This window comes from Canis lupus, chromosome 18 (genome assembly GCF_048164855.1).
Source record: "Canis lupus baileyi chromosome 18, mCanLup2.hap1, whole genome shotgun sequence".
In the NCBI taxonomy this organism is placed as follows: domain Eukaryota; kingdom Metazoa; phylum Chordata; class Mammalia; order Carnivora; family Canidae; genus Canis; species Canis lupus.
Window position 1 is genome coordinate 41,073,813 of NC_132855.1, and position 23,569 is coordinate 41,097,381.

The following is a 23,569-nucleotide window of genomic DNA, read 5'->3' on the forward strand; positions in this document are numbered from 1 at the left end:
CTCTGGCAGGAGCAGTATGCATTGTCTCTCATTAGAGTGCAGTTTTTCCGTAACCACATTAAAGAATGCACAGACAGCAAGGGACGTGTGCTCGGCTGTCTTGCAGCAATGTTCCTGGCTTCTTCTCTAATGTGAATTACAGACCTCTTGGCACAATTCTTAAACTTCTCCCTGCAACACTTATGCAAATAGTCACTCTGAATCCAACATGATACCTTTTGGTTAATCCTGGAACATTAAGTATTGCAGCTGTCTCATGGAAGAAACGGAGAGAGAAATTTCTGTTCAGTATGGAAATAACTCTATAAAGCTCATGATAAATGAAGGCTTATGAATAGTATATCAGTTATTGCAGTCATCATTATAGGAGTATATTTCCTTGGGTTCTTATGGGAAATTACTTTCTTTGGCACATTCTTGGGAATTATTTCCTGTGTTCCATTAGCTCTGCGGGATGACATCCTAAAATGACTGATGCGGTTCTATTGTTTTGTTAGAGTGCTCTATAACTGCTCTTAGGGCTCCTTGTTTGAATGCATGTTATATTCTCTTTGAATATTATCTGAGAATATGATTCATGGTTTAGTCTTAATGTTTCCCCCCAAATGACTTAACGAACAAGGAGGAAGCTTGTTCTGGTGGAAATAGTAATAAACAGCAGAGCAGGTAATCCTTGTTCTAGTCCTGATCCCACTACTAAGTATGTGAACTACGGCAAATCGCTTTAGCTGTAGTGTGTTTCTTCATCTATCACTTCTTTTTTAAATCCCCTTCAGCTTATGTTACCCTCTATCCTAATATTTTCAGAATTTAGTAAATATCCACTCTGTGACTTACAATCCTGTTGGGGAGACAAAACTGAATTACAAAAATTATGGGAAAGTGTATAATGAGGTGCTGATTTACAGAGTATGTTTGTAAGGGGTATCATTTGTGAGCAACAGAAGCTCACTGACGAAGCAAATTTGAATGGACTTCAAAAAAGTATCGGGGGCCTCTCAAAATTAGTTGGAGGTTAGGTAAGGGGCTGGGCATGGGAACATGGACTATCCTAGAGAGTCTTGAACGGCAGAGAAGCAGGAAGCACAACCACCATGGCATACGGTCTGGTATATTGACACTGCTGCATATGACTGTCAACCATTCGTTTTGTTCTTGCCTCACTTGCTCAGCTTCATAGTATAAGATGAAAACCTCCAAGGGGCTGACATTAGGTCATGTGTCCACTCTCTAGCTGTACTTAGAGATGGGAACCCGACAGGGCAGGCACCTACAATTACTTTCCAACTATGATCATACACCAAAAGGGGAAATCTTCCCTTAAAAGGACATCAGAGTGCCTTGAAGTAGAATGGCTGGTGATGATTGTCCCCACACATATTCAATCACAGAGACTAGAGAAGCTGGCTTAGTTTACACTGGAATTATAGAGAAGGTTTATAAATAAATAGAAGTTGAGGTAAGGTCAACGGAGGGAGATTAAAAACACTACACCAAAGAAAGAAAGAAGCAACAACAACCACCACACATACACACAAAGAGCAAAATATACCTAAGCCACCAAAATTCAGTCTGTGGAACTTTCAATATTACTTCTAATCAGCAACATTGCACCTTTTAGTTCTCCGAGAGGTTTTATGTTCACTCATGGGAAAGACAGCAGTGTAACTCTCAGCACAATCCATTCTCCAAAACCTAGCAAAATTACAAGTTCTTATCAGTGCATTTCTTCTTTTGCCAAAGGCATCCTGAAAATGCATTCCCAGGACATTGTCCCAGGCTGCAGAGGAATTTGGTTCCTCAGTCTCCTCACACATTCAGAAAATATTGCATCTTCTATGTTATAGAAACAATAAGTGCAAAAATATATTTAAAAAGGGCTCATACAAGAGGTAAGGAATCATATTTTTGTTATGGATATTTATTATTTGTAGAACATTTTTTCTTCTCCCTTTTTCACCAACATTTTATTGATGAATTAGAATAGGGTGGTTCATATGTTGATATTGCTTAGAGTTTCTAGCAATAGAGGCATACTTTCTTTCTACGAGACTGTATGGCTGTACATGGCAGCAGCCATCTCTGTGTTAACCAGTTTCAGAATCTATTAATGATCACTGGACTTCTGTGGCAGAGAGTTCAAGTTAAATTTTAATTTTCCTTCACCCATAATAGAGTTAGAACTGAGGCTTATAGATATTATTTCACTTTTCACAGAAAAAGGAAAACACATTTTTTTATGGTAGCAACATGAGAGAACAAATGAAGACCCCCACCAGTCTCTGTCTCAGTCTCAACACAATTTCAAATAAACACATAAAACCTCCTTCAAATATAACATTTTCATGAATATAAACTTGGGGATTTCTCTGTGCTGAGCACGCATATTAGGGACTCAATAAATATTGGCTGATTTAATTCAAAATACATCTAGAAACTGATAGAGAAGTGCTTCTTCATGTTGGCTGTCATGAAATTACATTACTGTTGTTTGTGGTAGTCCTGTGAAGTAGAGCTCTCACTTTTCCCCAGAAACAGTAGGAAAGCAAACAACTCTCTAGATAACATGGGTAAACATGAATAAAATATATTTACAGTATCCTACCTTGATGATGGATTTGCAAATCTGTCTGCTTTCAGATGTTCAAGACAGAGAAAAATTGCACAGAAAAAAAATCTTGTATTTCCTTATCAAAACCGGGGAAAGTAAACATGTATAGTAAATTGGAAAAAGCCTGTAAGTCTGGAATATTTTTTAAGTGTTATCTTTTGTGCATTAGCTTGGTGTTCTTGGTAGTGAGAGGAGGCAATTATTATCGACTCTCCCTTCTTTAATTTTGTTTTTCTTCCTAAAACTGACAATGGACAACTGACACAAGTGGGATGAGACAACAACTGAAGTGTATTTTCCCCCCAGTTAGTTGTGAAGAATGTGTTCTGTTTTTGGCAAATTCCTGCACATAAGGCTGACAAGGATGCCAACAATTAATTTGCTACTATTGTTAACATTAGTGTACAGAAGTAATAGAAATGTGAAGACAGACCCAGTCTGTGAGAAGTGTGTTTCAGGGTCAAGCCAGCAGCTGACTTTCTAGACACCTTACAGAACCCTGTGAGAAGGCTTTCTTTTGGTGAATTTGTCACAGCAAATGATCCAGCCCTGAGCTTGTCTAGGCTTGAAGTTTTAAAGTTTTATTCAACTCAACGAGGATGGATGCATTTCTCAGTGACACTTTGATGTAAACCAAGCTCACAGGTTGATATCTAAAATTGAGTGCCAATTTATTAATTTTTAATGGGAAATATAGTTGTCACACTAACCAGAGAACTCTAGTCTATGACTAGTCCATTCTGTTTCTGTAGATAATTGAACACGAAGTACCAAATTATAACTTGAAACTTATTTGATGCATATGAAATCAGAACAAAGGGAATTGGTTAAATAAACATTCTTTAACTGTTAATACAGGCAGGACACAGTCAACTTTTCTCTTTCATATCTTTGGTTATTAGTTATTACAAGCCAAGCTTAACCATTTTAGGGTCAACTTCCCTCATTTCCAGCTTGAGGGGAAACTTTGATCCTTCATGTACTGAGTTCAGGAGAATTCTATTTTTAACTTTTACTCTACTAGGGAGTCATTTATAAGGCATAAATTAAGATTATAGGTACAATTTGTATATGGGCAAACATAGAAGTCACAAGTATTCTCAGAAGGCTGAGAGTTTAATGAGGTTGAGTAATACTGAATCTGTGAAATAATGAGTTGGCTGTTAACCCACTGCTAAAGCAAGGAGGGTTTGTCCTGTTGTGGACCAGGAGAGAGAGACACCAAATCTGAAGGGAAGACAAATTCCTGCCTCTAAAGAAGTGTTCTAGGGTGAGAATCCGACTTGTGTTTGAATCCCAAATTATCACGTACTGCTAGAGTGATGGTGGATAAATTACCCAGCTTCTCTGCTGTAGTCTCACCGGTGTCATGAGGGAGGAAGTCATCTACGTCACAAGTGAGATCAAATGAACAAAGTACTCATTGAGGTGCTTTGGCCACTGTGCTGTTCAAATGACACTTTCTTTCTTCTTAATCCATGATGTTTAATTGTGATCAGGTGAAAAAAGAGGACTTCCGGGATAATAACCTTTTCTTCCCAGTTGATTGAAAGTTTCTCTTCCCATAATGTGATTGCCCTGGTAAAACCCAGAGAAGAGCTCTTTCACGCCTTGTCTGCAGACATCCCCGCCAGCAATCTCTTTTCCTGATTCACTTAGTGTACTTACCCTTGCTGTGATCACCCATAAGAGAGGAGATTGGTTCAATTCAGCAATGAAGAGAATATGTCACTGTCCCACAGCGGCAGTAATGGCCCTTCTGCCCTTGGGGAGAGAGATAATAAGCGCTACTAAGTTATTTGAAACTTTCATCTATATAGTTTTGTCCTTTTTCACTTTAGCCCATTTGATCTTATGCTTTTTTTTTTTTTTTAATACTTGATGGCATTCAAGGCTGAGGTTTAGAAGTGAGTGGCTCATTTATTGTTATATTCTCATTCATGTTTTGGATTTTTCAAGATGGATCAGGCTAGCTTTTACATTTTTTCAGAATTAAATAACTTCTTGGACCCTTTGATTCTTAGAGATTTTTGTTTTTTGTTTTTGTTTTTGTTTTTTACCTTCTGTATGTGCCCTGAATACCATAAATATAATGACTGTAAGCCAGCATTTCCACCAAGGAGAATCAAACCTAATCTCCCTAAACTTGTTTTTCAAATGTAAGAGCCAACACTGTGATTACATGGAGTGGGAGCCCAAGGCATGAAATGGGAATAGGAAAACAAGAGTATAAAATAAGGCAGATTTTCCAACAAGGATATATAGAGATATAATTAAAATGATTTTCAACCTACAGACACAGCCTAGATTTGTCTATCTGGGATGGCCAGGGACACAATGAATACTTTGTTTCTTTGACTAACATTGAAAACATCTCATTAAAAAAATATTTTTTCCACAGTTATACCCTAGCTTGCAGAGCCAATCACCTAAACAGAAGATATTTGGACAGAATATGGTTACTATGTATCTATAAAGAAATCTAATTTGAGGGATGCCTGGACGGCTCAGTGGTTGAGAGTCTGCCTTTGGCTCAGGTCATGATCCTGGGGTCCTGGGATTGAGTCCTGCATCAGGCTCCCTACAGGGAGCCTGCTTCTCCCTCTGCCTATGTCTCTGCCTGTCTCTGTGTCTCTCATAAATGAATAAATAAAAAATCTTAAAAAATAAAGAAATCTAATTTGGAAAATGCTGGTCATTTCATTTTGAAAGAAAAGCTAATAATCTGCTATTGTTACCACAGAGACCTCAAAGAAGCCACTGTATTTTTGCAGTTGAATTTAAGTTATAGAAAATTCTGGTAAAGCTTTTCAAGTTATATTTACTACATTGAGCAAATCAGAGGCGAGAAATGTTCTAAATCAATAACCAACATTCTAATGTGACTTTTATATAATTCTTCAAGAAGAGATCGAGGAGACCCAATGCAATGTGACTTTTTGTCAAGCCCAGACAACTTGCTACCCTGTTCTCTCAAGAGAAGGATAAACACATGGGAATGACAAAAGTCTACCCACTTGGGATCCTATTGATTTTCACATGCTATTTTCCCTTCTGCTTGCCTCCCCCACCGATTTCTCACTCCCTGCTATTTCTTTCACTGCCAGCATGGCAGAGAAAAAAAAATGTGGTTATCGGCCCATGTTGGTGGATATTGTACACATTGGTACTTTGAATAAGGTTTTCTATTTCTGTTCACAGTGCAAGAATGCACACAGAGCAGGGGAGTTTTACTACAGTTCTAATGGTCCCTTTGGCCAGAAACTGACTGATCTCCAGCTGAATTTAGAAATTGTTATTTCGAATGGTCTTTACATGTGTTGCTTTTCAGGTAATTAGGACTTAAATTAGACTTCAGAAAGCCACCATAGCAAATTGATAAGAAGGAAGTTCTGTAAAAGAATCCTGATTCTGCACTTCTGTAGTAGATAGGTAACTTAAGTAAATCACTTAATGTCCTTGTGCCTCAGTTTCCTCATTTGTAAAACGAAGCTAATCACAGTGTTTCTCAGGGTAAAATATTTTGAGATGTAAAGCATTTAGTATATTCCTGGCTCACGATAAATGAAGTTTGAGTGTTTGCTATTACAGGTCCACGATCCCTTATTTGGGATTCGAAAATTGAAAAGCTGAGGAAGAAATAGCATATCTTATGGAAAACTGGTTAAGTGGTTCAGATCTGGCATGAGCTACTCTGTGGCAATTTATAGATTATATTTATATCACTCTGTGCGAATATTCGTGTGTATGATTAAAGAAATATTAATATGTTTGATTATAAGCTATACCTCCCTCTTCTCCCCCCACGGAGTTGTTACAGAAGATAGTATCTGTAGTTTTTTAAAATCCAAGATGTTCTGAATTCCAAAAGAACCCTAAGGGTTTTTCAAAGCTCAGTAAAAGGAAGTACAATAAAATGAAGTATGCCTGTGTGGTAGGGTGCTTTTGAATTGACTGCTTAAAAATTATATTTCTATGTCTCTATTTCTAGCTATTACATTTTGCCTTAAAGATTACTTTATTGGATTTTAGTATAGTCACAACACTCCTCTTACGGCTAGTATTTGTATTTTACCTCTTTTTCCATATATTTCCTCCAACTTTTGTTTTCTTACCTTGAAGGTGGTTGTTTTGTAAACAGCAGACAGATTTTAAAATCCATCTTGAACAACTTTGTCCTTGAACTGTAGTAATTAGTCACATATTCGTGTTTAAATTTACTATGTTGGCTTGATTTTATTCCTCTTGCCTTTGGGTTCTTTTGCTTCTTCACTAACTTTATTTGAATTAATAAGTATATTTTATTACTCTCTTTCTACTTCTTTTAGGTTGGTAGTAACAATGCATATAAGAATATTCCTTCCAGGGGCACCCCAGTGGCTCAGTCAGTTCAGCATCCAACTCCAGATTTTGCTCAGGTCATGATGTCAGGGTCGTGAGATCAAGCCCTGCATCCAGTTCTGCCCTGAGTTTAAAGCCTGCTTAAGATTCTCTCCCTCCTGCTCCTCCCCAAATCTCTCTCTCTTCTAAAAAACCCCCAAAAATTAAAGTAAAAATTCTTTTGTGGTTAATGTAGAGATTACAGTATGCATCCTTGAATTCTCATTGCCTACGTTAAGTAGCATCTACCTTAAATTAGTACTTTTACTGGTTTTTGGACAATGAAAGGATCTTGCAAACATTCTGATTTCATCAACTCTCCCCTTTTGTGCTGCTGTGATATATATTGGTTTCCATATATTTTAAACTGTACAAGATGCTTTTTAAAAATCAATTAATACCAATTTAGATTTACTTACATTTTGAACTTTTGGTCCTTTTCCTTAATTCTGATATCACAAAACTTCCAGCTAGATAATTTTCCTTCTAAGTGAAGAACTTTTGATAGTATTTTTTTAATCATGTATCTACATTCAGTTTTGTTATGTTTTTGAATTTTAATTTCATTTATAACAGCTTCATTGAGATATAGCTCATACACCATAAAATTCACCCTTTTAAAGTATGACAGTCCAGTGGCTTTTATTATATTTATAGAGTTGTAAATACATTGTCTAATTTTATATATTTATGGAGTTGTAAATACTATGTAATTTTAGACTATTTTTATCATCCCTGAAAGAAATCCTCTCCCCATTACCAGCTAGTCCATATTCCATTTTCTCCACAACCCCTGATAACTGTCTGTCACCATAAATTTGCCAATTTTGGACATTTCATACAAATGGAATCACATAAAATAATGGCCTTTGTGTGGCTTCTTTGACTTTGCATGATACTTTCAAGATTTATCCAGGTGTAGCATGTATAAATATTTCATTTCATTTTATGGCCAAATGCTATTCTATTATATGGATATACGAAATTTTATATTGATTCATCAGTTGATTTTCAATTCTCTTGGATATATACCTAGAAGTGGAACTAGGAGATCAGATATTAATACTATTTAACTTTTTGAGGAACTGCCAAGCTTTTTTGCAAAATGGTTACAAAATTTTATAGTCTCACCAGAACAGTTTGAAGTTTTTCATTTCTCCGCATACTCACCAACACTTGTTGTTGTCTGTCTTTTTATTTTGAAAATGTTAATAACTGGGAGGTGGTTTCTCATTGTAGTTTTGATTTATATTTGACCAATGATTTTGAGCATCAGGTACTTACTGATCATTTGTATGACCTTTGGAGAAATATGTGTTGAAAACCTGGGCCCATTTTAAAATTGGGTTATTTTATTTTTTAATTGTTGAGTTGTATGAGTTCTTTACATATTTTGGGTGCATCTCTCTCATTAGATATGTGATTTGTTAATATTTTTGTCCATTTTGGGAGTTGTTTATTTTTTTCCATTTTCTTGATAATATCTTTTAAAGTACATTTTAATTTGATAAAATCCAACTTATTTATTTTCTTTTGTCACCTCTGCTTTGGTGGCATATCTAAAAAACCATCACCAAATCTAAGATCTTCAAGATTTACACTTACGTTTCTTCTACAGGTTTTATGGCTTTAGCTTCACATTTAGGGCTACAATCCACTTTGAGTTAATTTTGAGTTATAGGTTGAACTTTATTCTTTTGCAGGTGGGTATGAGGTTGTCTCAGTGCCACCTTTAAAAAGACTATTCTTTCCCCATTGAATTGTCCCCATTGAATTTCCTTTCTGACTTTCCATGTGGATGTTTTCTAGTTTTTAAACTAGTTATTAAACTATTAATCTTTACTTTTTATCTGCTTTTAAATTCATGTATTGAATTCTTAATTTGTTACCTTTTTCAGTTATACAATTCCTGCTTCATTCTTTTTGGTAGATTTCTGTCTTTTGGTAAATTCTTTCTTTTTTTCTCTATTTTTACAAATATATTAAGCATTGTTATTTTATTTTTCAAATTTTATTGAAGTAAAATTAACATACAGTGTTACTTTAGTTGCAGGTGTACAGTCTTATGATTCAACAATTCTGTACATTGCTCAGTGCCTCTCACGATCACTCTGCTCTTAATCCACTTTATTTCACCCATCCACACTCACCTCCCTTCTGGCAACCACCAGTTTGTTTTCTAGATTTAAGAGTCTTTTTTGTCTCTTTTTTCTTTGTTTTGTGTCCTAAATTCCACATGTGAATAAATCATATGGTATTTGTCTTACTCTGACTAACTTACTTCACTTCGCATAATACCCTCTAGGTCAATCTGTGGTTGTACATGGTAAGATCTCATTCTTTTTTGTGGCTGAGTAATATTCCATTATATCTATATCATCTCTTCTTTATGGCTGAGTAATATTCTACTGTAGCTGTATCCCACCTTCTTTATCCATTCATCTATGGATGGATGCAGGTTGCTTCCATATCTTGGCTCTTTTATTTATTTTATTTTTTTTTTATTTTTATTTATTTATGATAGTCACAGAGAGAGAGAGAGAGAGGCAGAGACACAGGCAGAGGAAGAAGCAGGCTCCATGCACCGGGTCTTGGCTCTTTTAAATAACACAGCAATAAATATAAGAAATAGTGCATATATCTCTTTGAATTAGTGTTTTCTTTTTATATGTATTTATAAATGTATATTTAAATATATGTAAATATAGATATATATTTTTTACCTAGTAGTAGAATTACTGGATCATGTAGTAATTCTATTTTTAATTTTTTGAGGAACCTTCATGCTATTTTCCACAGTGGCTGTACTAATTTGCATTCCCACAAAAGTGTATGAGGGTTCCCTTTTCTCCACATCCTTTCTAACATTTGTTATTTTTTATGTTTTTGTTTTTATACATTCTGACATATATAACGTGAGACCTCATTGTGGTTTTGATTTGCATTTCCCTGATGACTAGTGATGTTGAGCATCTTTTCATGTGTCTGTCTGTTGGTTATCTGTATGTTTTCTTTGAAAGAATATCTATTCAGGTCTTCTGCTCATTTTAATTGGATTTTTTGGTATTGAGTTGTATAAATTCTTTATATATTTTGGATATTAACCCCTTATCAGATATACAATATGCAAATATCTTCTTCCATTTGGTAGATTACCTTGTTGTTTTGTTGATGGTTTGTTTCGCTGTGCAAAACCTTTATATTTCGATGTAGTCCAATAGTTTAACTTTGCTTTTGATTGTGTTGCCCAAGGAGACATATCTAGAAATATGTTTCTACAACCAATGTCAAAGAAATTACTGCTTATGTTTTCTTCTAGGAGTTTTATGGTTTCAGGTCTCACATTTAGGTCTTTAATTCATTCTGAGTTTATTTTTGTATATGGTGTAAGAAAGCCATCCAGTTTCATTCCTGAATATGTAGCTGTTAAATGTTGTTATTTTAAAGTCTCCAACATGAATTCCAATATCTGGGTCACACATCTTTAGTTCTATTTCTATTCTCAAATATTTCCTAATTTTTTGTTATATGTTCCAATTTCTTATTTTCCCTATTAGTATGTGATGAGTATTGGACATCCTGAACAAAAAATCATGGAGGTCTTAGATGATGATGTACTTCCCCAAAGGTAATGTAATTTCATTTTGACTGGAAGCGAGATATATGGAAAATCACCTTGATCTGATCAAGAGTGGATTTTCTACTCTGATGGGACAGGTCTAGTTCTAATTTGCCTTTATTCCTAGGACATAGCCCTATTTCTAGGGTCTAGCCTTTCTGTGCTCTCAAATGTATCATGGGATTATTTCCTACATCCCTTCTACTTTTGTGATCCCTGAATTATAATCTATATGTCCTTAGTACCACCATAGCACTAAAGCTTTTGTTTTTGTTTGTTTATTTGTTTGTTTTTTTAGCACTAAAGCTTTTGGCTAGCTCTTTAGCATGCTGCTGTGTCAGCTAGGTTTCTGGGAGTCTTGCTCTGTGTATGTGCAGTTTTGGAGATGGTGAACTCATTTCAGGAAAATTGTGTGCAGAATTCCAAGATCACTTTTATGTATTTCCTCCTCTTTCTCGTCTTAACCCCATTGGCTGCTCTCAACTACTTAATTCTCTCTTCAGTCCAGTAAGAGTGCTGCAAGCCAGGTGTGTCTTTATGTTTAGCATCAGTTTCTGCTACAAACCTGCAGATGCCTTGAGGGGGAATAGCACAGTAAGTAAGTTCACCTCATGTGCTTACCTTTTCTGCAGGACTGCTGCTTCTCAAGTCCTGCCTGCCATCAGGACTCTCTGCTGTTGTCAAACTATTGTTGCATGCATTTGATATTTGATTTTGGAAAGAGAAATATTCGGAAGTATGTTTTCTATAATAGCTGGAAGCAGAGTTACCCAGCTTTCTTTGGAAAAGTATATAAGGAAATCCTTCTATTTTGGGGCAATATAATTCTGTCATATTAGTAAGTAATGTTTTTAAGAAAGTCAGTTACTTTCTGGTGTCTTAATTTGGGGTGTTACTTTTGACCAAAAGACTTGGTACCAAATAAATTCTAAAGACAGCCCCCCTCCCCAGTTGAATGCTATAACATTTACACAAAGATGTGATAATTTAAAATTGTAAAAACAGGTTGGGTTCCTTTCTGCTATATATAAGGAACTTCAGCATATGTAATGCATAATATATTCAAGAAAAACCCTATTATATCAATATGTTGATCCACAGTTAATATGTTGGTTACCATTAGCATTTAATTCATTATATTTTTGTTTGTCTTAGAATGCAAAAAGTATTTCAGGAATTACAATTGGATGAGCTAGGTCTCTTTATAATGTTTCCAATAAAGTTTGAGCTGCTTGCTACATTTTCTCTCAGTAGAAAATCCTTCTATTGATCTCCGTTCTACCCGGAAATTTTACAGCACATATAAAAATATTTATTGACATTGCTGTTGATGACTATCAGGATGTTTCTTCTACTGAACATTACTTTTAAAGTAATGATTGACAAAATATTTTTCTCTCTCTTTATCCTTGCCTAAGTTTTTGCAAACTGTAAGTATATCTAGTAAGTATCAGAACAGGAACTAATCATTTCTGCCTACTCACTGTCATTGATACTTTGACAATTATCAAAAAGCCTTGACTATTATCCACATGAATGATGAACATTTCCTTTAAAACAGAATCCTCAGCTTGACTTATAGAATTACAGAAATAGCTGTGACAGTTTAAAAATTGCATTCAAGTAGTACTTATAAGGGAAATTTAAGACTTTGGAATAAGCAAGAAGACTTCTGTCTATATCTTCAGCACAGTGCTAGAGCCTTTGGGGATTATCTGAGCCTTTAGAAATGTGCAATCTTGTCTCTAAGCTATTTTACAACTCTGTACAGAGTAAAGTTAAGTTGTAGAAAATGGCTAACAATGCAAATAATTTTTGTCTGTAGACATATACAGAAACTTTGTATAATAGAGGGAAAACATTTTTCCTCCTGTGGAAAAGCCAGTTTTGCAAATTTGTGTCAATATTACAGATTCATGAATGTGTCTTCTTTGAGGTCTCCTTTTGAACCCACTGTAATGGGTCTCTCATTTAATTAATGGGTTAAATAACACCTTTGACATATGTTAATTTTATATTTATATGAGAGTCATGATTTTATCTTCTTTTGAAAGTTGTCATCTAACATAATGCTTCCTTGTGCTTGTTCATTTATGGAAACTCTTATCTATTTTTTATTTTTATTTTATTTTAATTCCAGTGTAGTAATAGAGTATACAGTATTATATTAGTTTCAGGTGTGCAATATAGTGATTCAGCAATTCCATGCATCACACAGTGCTCATTATGACAACTGCACTTCTTCATCCCCATCACCTATTTCACCCATTCTCCCTTCCACCTCCCCTCTGGTAACCATCAGTTTGTTCTCTATAGGTAAGAGTCTTTCTTGGTTTGTCTCTCTCTCTCGCTCTCTTTTTTTTTTTTTTTTTTTTTTTTGCTTATTTGTTTTGTTTCTTAAATTCCACATGAGTGAAGTCGTATAGTATTGTCTTTCTCTGACTGACTTACGTCATTTAGCGTAACACTCTTTAGCTCTATCCATGTCATTGTAAGTGGCAAGATCTCATTCTTTTTATGGCTGAATAATATTCCACCCCTTCTTTATTCATTCATCTATTGATGGACACTTGGGGTGCTTCCATAATTTGACTATTGTAAATAATGGTGCTATAAACATAAGAGTGCATGAATTTCTTTGAATTAGTGTTTTTGTATTTTGTAGGTAAATACCCAGTAGTGCAATTACTGAATCATAAGGTATTTTTTTTAAAAGATTTATTTATTCATGAGACTCACTGAGAGAGAGAGAAAGGCAGAGACACAGGCAGAGGGAGAAGCAGGCTCCATGCAGGGAACACAGTGTGGGTGGGGCTCAATCCCAGGACTCTGGGATCATACCTTGAGCCAAAGGCAGATCCTCAACCACTGAGCCACCCAGGCATAATAGGGTAGTTCTATTTTTAACTTTTTGAGTAACCTCCATACTGTTTTGCACAGTGGCTGTACCAATTTACATTCCAACCAGCAGTGCAAGAGGGTTTCTTTTTCTCCATATCCTTGCTAGTGTTTTTTATTTTAGCCATTCTGACAAATATGAGGTGATGTCTCATTATAGTTTTTTTATTTGTATTTTCATTTATGGAGATTCTTAAAGAAGAGATGCATTCAGGTGTTAATGTAATTTAGGCATCTCTGAATGGGTAGAATGATGGTCCATGGAAGTGTGAAAGATACGAGCTTGACTCCTTTGTGAGTTTTAAGATATAGATCCAGTCAACATAGGAAATAGTCTGTAAGATTATAGAAGTTGCTCAGGGTTTTGTTGTTGTTAGAGTTTGTTTTTGTTTGTTTTAGTAGTGCCTATACAAAATCTGTTTTTGCATTTAGTTTGTTACGTACATGACAGTTATTTTTAATATGATTTCTTGTACTTTTTATTTCAAAGTCTGTAGATTGGTTCAGTAGCTAAAACTGCCCACACTTCTAGTAGCAAATATCAATAAAGAGATGTTGGGATAGCTAGAAACATAGGCTGTTATGTTTGCAAATCCTTCAGATGCAAGATAGTCTTTTAGGCTACTTACAAAATAAAGTATTATTCCTTTCTGTACTCCTTCCCCTGCAGCAGAAATGCAAGGAGTGATTTCCCCATCATTATTACTATACTAGTTGTCCAGGATTTTATTTCTCCTATATTGAGTTTAGAGAAGTCCTGAAGTATCATAATCAGGAGGGAGATTTCCTCAATGGGTTATTCAGTAAGGAATTAGTAAAAGCCTATAACCCAGAAGGCAACATCCCTGCTTAAAATCAATAGGTGAAGCCCTGGGTTCTAATTAAGTCCTTTATCTTTGCTAAAGAGAAAAATCAGTTGAAGTAGTGACATTCTCACTCAAGTGAGAGTTCCTGCTTACTCACCTTCCATTCTTTTCTGGGCACTGGAATAGTGCTCTTGGCAATAGTCCTTAATTAGATCTACCCACTTGTTTCTTCCCCATGTAGCAAGCTCTTTCTTGGGCTTTGAGCCTGCTGGGGCTCCTGGTACTCTCTTTCATTTACTCCCCTCTTTCTAACATCCTCTTAGCCAGGGATGGGGGGAAGGTGGTAGAAAACCCACTCCTCTCTATTCAGACTTCCCTCACTGGCATTTTCCCTTTCTTTGAATTTATTCTCCTGACTTTTTCCCCCCACACAATAAACTTTGATGGCTCATTACCCTTGGATGTTGAATCATTAACAATGAAAATATTAGTTCTTTTTTTCTTAATATTGAAACTCTGCCTCTAAGCGAGGGAAAATGTTTGCATTTCATCATTTTCCGCATGAAAGAAAAGAAAGAAAAAATTAAACAGTTTAAGTTTGCATATTATGATAGCCATAAAATTGTAGTCTTGCCACAGAAAAATACTTAATTGGGAAGCTTTAGGAGTTGGAAAAATAGGCATTGGAGCTGAACAGCTCCCCTAGTTACCCTTTTTTCTTAGGTAATTTAGAATGCAGAAGAAATACTGTAACTAGTCCACATTTCCTATAAGGACCACTTGAGGTCTGATGTGTGTTTCAGAGTTCAAAAATTTTTAGATTTTAGAATAATACCAAAAATTCATGTACCAGGTATGAATTTATTATCTCCCAGAGGGGCCTGGGTCAGCACTGTTTACTCAAAAATATCCATTTTTTTTGTCACTAACATAGGAATATCCATACTCTTAGTAGAATAAAGTCTTTAAATGGCCTCTTGTCAATTTAGATCAGCTTTTGCTACTCAATGATTTCAGATCAAATTATTTTTTGCTACCAAATGAATATAAAAATCAGTTTAGATTTTCAGAGTTTCTGGATTTTGCAATTTTGAATAAGAAATTTGGGCTGACATTTCCTCAATTTTAAGATACCATCAATTATGAAATGCTCTACCCATTTAATGAGAATTTTGAGAACCAGAAAATAAATATTTCATTTACTATTATTTTATGTTTTTATTTTGTTTTCTGCTATTTTAGTTTCTATATCTAATTTTATTGTATGTAGGCAATGAACATAGTGTACATAATATCAGGGTTTTTTTTCTTTTTGTACTTTGTTGAACCTTCCTTTGTGGGTAGCACATGGTTATGTGTTGCAAACTTCTTATTTATATTAGAAAAGGAAGTTTATTTTCTGTATATAGTGTGTGTGCATATTATATATGCACTTATATACACATACTTTGATATGTATGTACATATATACATATAACACATATGATATATATTATATGCATATAAGTATACATCAATATGCATATATGTATATATATAAGCAAATGTTATGTTATCTTAGACATTTAGATACTTATTTCAATCTGATCTGGGCACTCACTTACATTCATTGTTAGTTACTAGAATGTCATTGCTCCTAGACTCTCTTTGTAGAAGGTAGAAAATATATATGCGTATATAAACATGCATACACAGTATTATGATATATACATATCTATACCTATGTATCTACCCACATAAATATATCAAACAAATACTTCCAATTCCACTTTAACAACTCAGGCCTCTTTCCAGCCTTCCTCCTTTTCATATTTGTAACTCACTTCTCCAACACTGATCAATCTGGCTCCCAGTATCCTTAATATGGTTATTCTTTCTCTCAACCCTCCTATATGTAGCTAATCTCCTGACCACAGGAACCATATCTTTGGCCTTTAGCTTCACCGTCACCTCCTCACTACTCCCCTTTCCTTGTCCTCATGCATACTTGGCCCCTGTCTCTACTGCCACCTCCTTGAATACATTGCTGGTGCCATGGCCCACATCACTTTGTCAGCTCCAGGCCCACTATTGTCCGCTGTGTCTTTGGTCATGCTACTATCTCCAAAGAAAGAGAAGTGGAAGAAAGTAAACCATTTAGGTAGAGGAAAAAGAAGAGAAATAGAGAGGTTTACTTATCTTTCATGGTCTGAAATTTTACTCTGAAGTTTCTAGACTTGGGTTTTTTTCTTATTGAATTATTTTTCTGGTAGCGCTTGGTGAACTCTTTTGACAAAGGAATCTCGTCACTTAGTTCTTAGAAATTCTTTGCCTCTGTTTCTCCAAACATTGCTATCCTGTTTGTCTTTCCTTTCTTCTTAAAAAATTCTTTAAGTCAGATATTAGAACTTCTGAATCTATCTGCTATGTCTCTTAAAATTTCCTCCAGAGTTTATATCTCTTAGCCTCTGTTTTATGTTCTAGAAGAAATCCTCAGCAATATATTACAGCTCACCAATTACTATATAGTAAACACAATGTTATTCAGTCTGTTTATTAAGTTGTATAATTTAATGAGTATATTTTTCATTTAAAAAAACTTCAGCTGATTTTTTATTGATATTTATTCTTGTTTCATAACTACTTGTTCTTGCTTTTAAGATATTTGATTCATTCCCTGCTTTATTTCTCCTATCCTATGAAATATTCTTTGGAGACCTTTCTATTAACTCATTTCCTCAGGCATAAGTTCTTTCTTGTGAGTTGGGTGCTGAGTTTGTTAGTAGTCTCTCATGGTTTGCTACATGATTAATAAATCTTATTTATACATTTAACTTTCATGACAGAATTCTTCTGCATATATGCTAGGCTACCATTAGTTTCCTAAAGGTATCCAAATTTGTGCCCAGTGAGGATGATGTAGTTCTCCTGATACAACACCAAGTGGATATAGCAAGGGTAGTATTTTCTTTCAGGATGGCTGTCTTAGTGTCTTAGTACAGCAACTCTGACATAATATCTGGGCTCCAGATATCAAGGGCCCAAAGATTTTTTTGCCTAGAATGACTTACAGTTATGATGACTTCCCACACAATGGATGCCTGGATACCTCCTAAACTTATGGCTATAATTTTGGCTCATTGCTATCACTGCCAGTCTTTCTTTCAATGATACCTCACAAATTTACACCCACCAAGAGTTTCCTTTCTTATTAATATTCCCCTTCCCTTTGCCTTCCTTCTTTCTGTTATCCTCTGGTTTTATGTATGAAGAAGAGATATTAGCATGTGTTAATCTGTATCTTAGAACCAGACCTATTAATAAAATTTAGTACCTGTATGTTAATAAGTTTATGTAAACAATGATATTTTATGTCTTTGGCTTCACAAAGATTCAATCTATAAATCTGGAATCTAAAGGCTCTTCTGAATCATTATCATCAATGGACAGTCATATGGAAAACACTTCCTAGGGGATTAACTTCTTTAACATGTTTAGAATTGACATATTGGTACTATAACATGGGAGAGCACTGGGATTTTGTAAGCATTGCCTATTTGATTAAACTCATACTTTATTTTTATCTGTAATTGAATTAAGCATTTCTAGAAGCTAAATAACCTCTCTTGAAAGTCAACCAAAGATTTCTGACAGATAACTATTGGGGGCCCGGCTATGGTTCTTTATAAGCATGTATTATTTGCCCCAGTCTCTCCTAGCTTTGAAAATTTGATGATTTATTAAAAAGTTTGGCAATTTCTGTTGCCTTTAATTGTGTTGCATGACTTTTGCCAGGTAATCTTTATCTTCTGCTATCACAATGTTTCATTTCAGTGCTATTTCATAATGCAGTCATTTTGAAAGCATTTTAAATGAAAATTTGGAATCTGAATTTAAGTCAGTGTGTAACTATATAATGTGTGATACCACTGAAAAAACAGATCACAACTCGATACAAGGCTCTTCTTTTATGTAGATAAGTTTTGTCAATGTGCAGGCAATTTCAGCTACATCATAACTTACTTCTTTGGACCTAAAGTGTGAAAAAAAATATGCTTTAGTCCAGGAAATTTGGTGTTTTTGTTAAATATCTAATATACTGAATTAAAGAACAGAAACACAAAGGACACAATAGTCACAAGGTAAGAAGAAGCAATTAAATTTGTCTATTAGATAGATGTCCTCTGAAAGGGAGGTTAACTCCAAATAACTTAAGAAAAAGAACATTGGCTCATGGAACAGAAAATCTTATGGTTTGTTGCAGGACTCAAATGTTATCATCAGGGCCTAGTTTTGCCATTTGCCTGCATTCTGCTATCTCCTGGGCTTGCTTTATTCTCTGGGTAGCTCTAGACCTAACTTCTCCAGCATTCAAGTCCAGAGAAGAAGGGAGAAAGTGTCTTCTCTGGCAATTTCCTCACAAATCCCAGGAGCCATTGTAATGGGACCAATTTGGGTCATGTGATCCTCACCCAATCTCCTGGCTCTGATTGGTCAGGACCAGGATGGTATGCCTCCCCAAATACACAGATCAGTTGTTGAGAGGTGGAAAATTAGCTTGCCAAGGAAAACTGTGCAATTTACTCAAATAAGTAGGAGAGATGAATATTGGGTAGTCAAGACCAACAACAAAATATCTTAGAGCTATGGGTGGATAGGGAAGACAGACAGAAGAGGCTAAAAGCTCCCGATTGGAGAGTCTGAAGGTGGCTGTCAGTTTCTATATGAAAACAGAATTTATAAAATTATGAAGATTTTTAAAGGTCTCTAATTCTCTGTCATCAATCTTACATAACACTCCTCTATTTATATATAGACTAAAGACAAATTTATTTAAGATCAACCTAAATGAAGAAAAGAATTATATAGGCATACAACAGAAACAAGCAAATGTTTCCTTAATCGATCCAAGTGCACTTAAGACTGTTATTACTTAACATGATGACCTGGAAAACTAACTACATTGCTCCAGTTGTCTCTGGTGACTAGGTAAATAGTAGCAAAATTTCTGTTGGCTAGCAAACTAGGGGTTAAACCACACTCTTTATTTTTGTTGTTCTCATAAATCCCAAATACGGTATGCTGCTTCTGGTCAGCACTTGATTACTGTTGTTTACTGACCCACTCAGTAGCATAAATATATGTAAAATATGATTGTAATGTGGTATTCCTGCCTCAAAGCTGATCTACTACACTGGCCCCTGAGATCTTAACGCAGATGATGAGCAGAACAGCAAGAAAATAAGCAGCTACTCCTTTTGTAAGCAACAACACTCTTGGCCTTTCCCTGTCACTCTGCCCCTCACACCCACACCATTGGGACCAGATAAACACTTGGAATTGAAATGTCCTCTTATCATAAGATCAAAAGTATGCTTGAGCTTGAGCGGTGTCTGTCTTTCAACTTCCCAGGGCTTTGTACTAAGGTGTGGTCTGTCTTAAGGGTATTTGCATTATAAAAGGAAATTGTTGAGAACTCTAAAGAAGCCCTGAAGCAGTCACTGAAATTGTGGAAAGAGAGATCCTTTGAGGGAGATGCCCTATCCCCACATTTTCAGTGGAGCAGCAAACATGGACTAGATGTTTTTCATAGTATTTCTGCTTATAGATTTAACATAGCTGCCTGAAAGTGCATCCACTTCTGGGCCTGTGTGTGTGAATGACCTAAAGACACTAGAATCCTTCCCTCTTCCAGTTCGTGAGAGAGTGAATAAATAAAGACTTGGCAGCCATCTCACAGAGGCTGCTGACACCTGCTCCGGACAAATCCCAAGGCAATGCGCTTTCCATCTTCATTGCATGTTCTGCACGAAGAACTAAACTTTGTTTATCCTCCATCCAGCTAGAGATTATATTTCATGGCCAGCTGGTTCCCTTTGAGGCAGAATTTGGCTCCTTAAATATAATACTTGTCTAGGTAAATGTTTAAGTTGTTTAAAAAAGAACATAAAATCACTTTTCACTTTTCATTAGTCTAATAGGGATCATTCATATGTTTATTGACACATTTGTTTTGCTCTCTCTCCTCAGAACAATATAAAAAGACCAAATATTTTATTACTGTGGAAGAAATTCTTTCAACTTTATCATTATACAGCACTGTCCTCCTGAGGCTGTGAATATGATCATAATAGGTCTGTAGTTATTGACTTTCAATTAATATAAATATTCTCAATTGGGGGAAGGACTTTTTACTTTTTGGTGTATTTCCCTCTGGTGTTATGTGGTATCTTCCATACTCACCTCTGTCATGATAGCCTTGTGTGCTTAGAATTAAAAATTTAAATCCCAAGGAAAAAACCTTAAGAAGTATATCTGCTTCTAAAGATCCATAAACATCTCCCCAAGCCCTGCAGTGAATACCCATAGTATCTATTGGAGCACCTTGCACACATTATGCACTCTGTCATGCTTGTTATTTGAGTGAAAAAGATGTAAATAGTTTTGAATTATCTGTGTTACTATCCCCAAATCAAAAATAGATCATAATATTAGCTCTTTTCGTAAGTCTTCCATTATGGGTTATTTTGATGTTTATGCTGCTCATTTTCACGGAGCCCTAACCTGCCAACGTGGTTTGGATCCTCGTGAATGCAGTGGACTCGGATGTGACAAAGCTTCAGACTGTTTCATTATGTCCAGTTTGCCTGGTTTCACATAAAAAAGGAAACCTAGAAGTGTCAGTCCCTGAAGATCAGAAAGCAGCCACCATGAACTAAGCTAAATGAGACACCTCTGATTTTTCGGGCATGACTGAGAAATCGTCGACGCAGCTGTGTAGGGAGAATGCATAGCAGAATGGAGTCAAGCTGTTTAGGTTCAAGAACCAGATCTTTCCAATTACGAATGTATACTTTTGGATCAATTATTTAACATCTCTGAGGCTCAGTTTCCTTGCTTGTGAAATGGAGATAATAATAGTATCTAACTCACAGGGTTGATGTGAGGATTAAATGAGATCATTCTACTGAGAGAACATGGGACAGAGCCTGGCACCAAATAAACACTCCATGAACATTAGCTGTTAAGTCCTGTCTGCCATAACTACTCCTTGACTCTGAACTACTAAGGCTCTTGGAATCTGCCATGCTCATTTTGGCACTCGATCATGCATTAATTCATCTATCACCATCTATTGAGGTGACTTTAATCCCTGCTGGAGTGCTGAATATGGTTCTCCTAGTGTTTAAGATAGCAGACTCCCTATTATAGTGCTGTTCACATTAAACTGACCTCTGATAAATATTTATTCAAAGCTCTGAGTCAATACTAAAAAAGCGAAAGGAATATTGTATTCCATTAATGCAGAAAAAGGGTCCAGTTTACAGATGCCCTGCTTTATTCTGCATTGCTAGGATATTTATTTTAATTATGGGAATCTACACCCTGAGAATGACATTGGTCACGAGAAGCAAGTAGAGGGGTGGTCTAGCAATTTCTAGATGAGAAATGTTTGAAAGCACTGGATGAGATGGGGGATAAGATTGTCTCTTTCTTTGGGGTTAGATGCTAGTGGAGGGGTTTGCAGTTTTTAGATTTCTATTTATAGTCAATTTTTAATACAAATCCCTGAGGCTGGGTTGGAGATAGTTGACATCAAGAGTCACTACACTTTAGAAGCCCTTACTCTTGCAGTCACTATGGCTTTATTTCTAGGTCAGTTTTATTGTCCTTCCCTCCCCCCCACCCAAATAGTGCTCCCTAGAGGCTCCTCAGTCTTTACAGAGGGAGCAAAACCAGTTTGCCTGGGGGTGGGGGGGTGGGGGGTGGGAGGGGTTGGGGTTGGGGGTGGGGTTGGGGAGGTTGGAGGGGGCTCAGCATGAGTCAAACTCTCACTGTGCCCTGCTCCCCCAGGCTCAGAAGATTCTAAAGCACCAGAGTAGAAACAGGTGGGAAATTGGAACTAACAGACTGTGGATAGCCAACGGGTCTGGATTCATGGTCAGTAAGAGGGAACTGGGTTGGACAGACTATATTTGAAGCTTTATCTTTTTGAGAGCATGTACTTGGTTTGAAGACAAATTCTACAGCTTTGTAGCATAGCCCTACTCTCAATTTTAGACTGCCTGGCACGTTGAAGATTCTTTCTCTGTCTCTCAAGTGACTGTGCTGTTTAGTTTTTTTTAAAATTATTAATGCAAAAAAAGAATATGGGTTTTTCTACAAAATAAAAAAAATGCCACATTTATACTCTATTTGGCTTGGAGACTAAGTATCTAAATGTTTTGGTCCAAGCTCTCAGTGAAACTACCAAGAACTGTTTTCTTTCATGAGCTGATGTGTGGGATCATTGACTTTTGCACTTAAAAACACCAATTACCTTGATTTTCTGTTCATTTTTGTTTCTAAAATCTGAGATAAGTGCAATTTCTGGCTGTTACTTACAAGTTCATCCCCATGTGTATTCTCCTGCCCTTATAAGCCTTCTACCATCCTAACTGCCTTTAACTCTAATGGTGGCTCAACTACGCGTTTGGATGTTTTGCCAATAATTCAAATTTGCTATTTTCCCATCACAATAGTATTCTCCATTACTTTTTGTTCTGTTCTGTTTTTTTTTTTTCAGCAATAGTTGTAATTCCTGTAATCGTAGGATGTTTGTTTGATGTAAACCCTTAGTCCTATCTGGAAATATTTAAAACGCTGTGTTCTCTAGAGGCACATAAGGAATAATATTTTAACACATAGCTTTTATTTTCACTGAGCCCACATTAAGCCAAGGTAATTTTGTTCCATGTTGTGTAATGTTCTTACTTGTGATTATTTCTGCAGGTTACTCGTTTTCTTTTTTAAATCACAACAACTGAAGGGCAACAACAGCTGCTGGAGTTATGTTTGTCAGACATTTTAGGTTAGTTTTCCCCTTTGCGTGAATGGGTTCCATTGATAACACCAAACCGGGTATATGTTGAGAGTGCCACCCACTGGTGAAATAGAGAATTTTCATTTTCACCAGTTAAGAAAACACTTGTTTTCTGTTTCAGAGTATGAACTCCTACATGTAGGTTCTTTAAAAATATATATTTCAAACTCCATTAGAAGAATAAAGAATTTCATTATTATGAAACAATTTAAAGCTTCATCTGAAGAATAAGTCATTGTTATAAACCATTTAGAAACCTTTATTTACATCTTTTGTAGCCTCTACAATGTGGAGAGGTGAAAAAAAAAAGCTTAGAATTAATTATGCCAAAGTGTTATCAGTGGTCGCTGCTGAATACTAAGATTAAGAGGGATTAAACTAATTTTTATTGCTTCCTTACACTTTCATTTAAA

At 35.8% G+C, this 23,569-nt stretch overlaps 1 protein-coding gene across 1 annotated transcript in view; it reads right to left on the minus strand.

Moving 5' to 3' along the window:
- CASD1 (CAS1 domain containing 1) overlaps positions 1-2,627 on the minus strand; it is a 69,540-nt gene extending 66,913 nt beyond the window's left edge. Inside the window, exon 1 of the mRNA XM_072784116.1 lies at positions 2,606-2,627. The gene's annotated coding sequence lies outside the window, so the exon portion shown is untranslated. The remainder of the gene's footprint in view (positions 1-2,605) is intronic.
- Between the last annotated feature and the right edge of the window lie 20,942 nt (positions 2,628-23,569).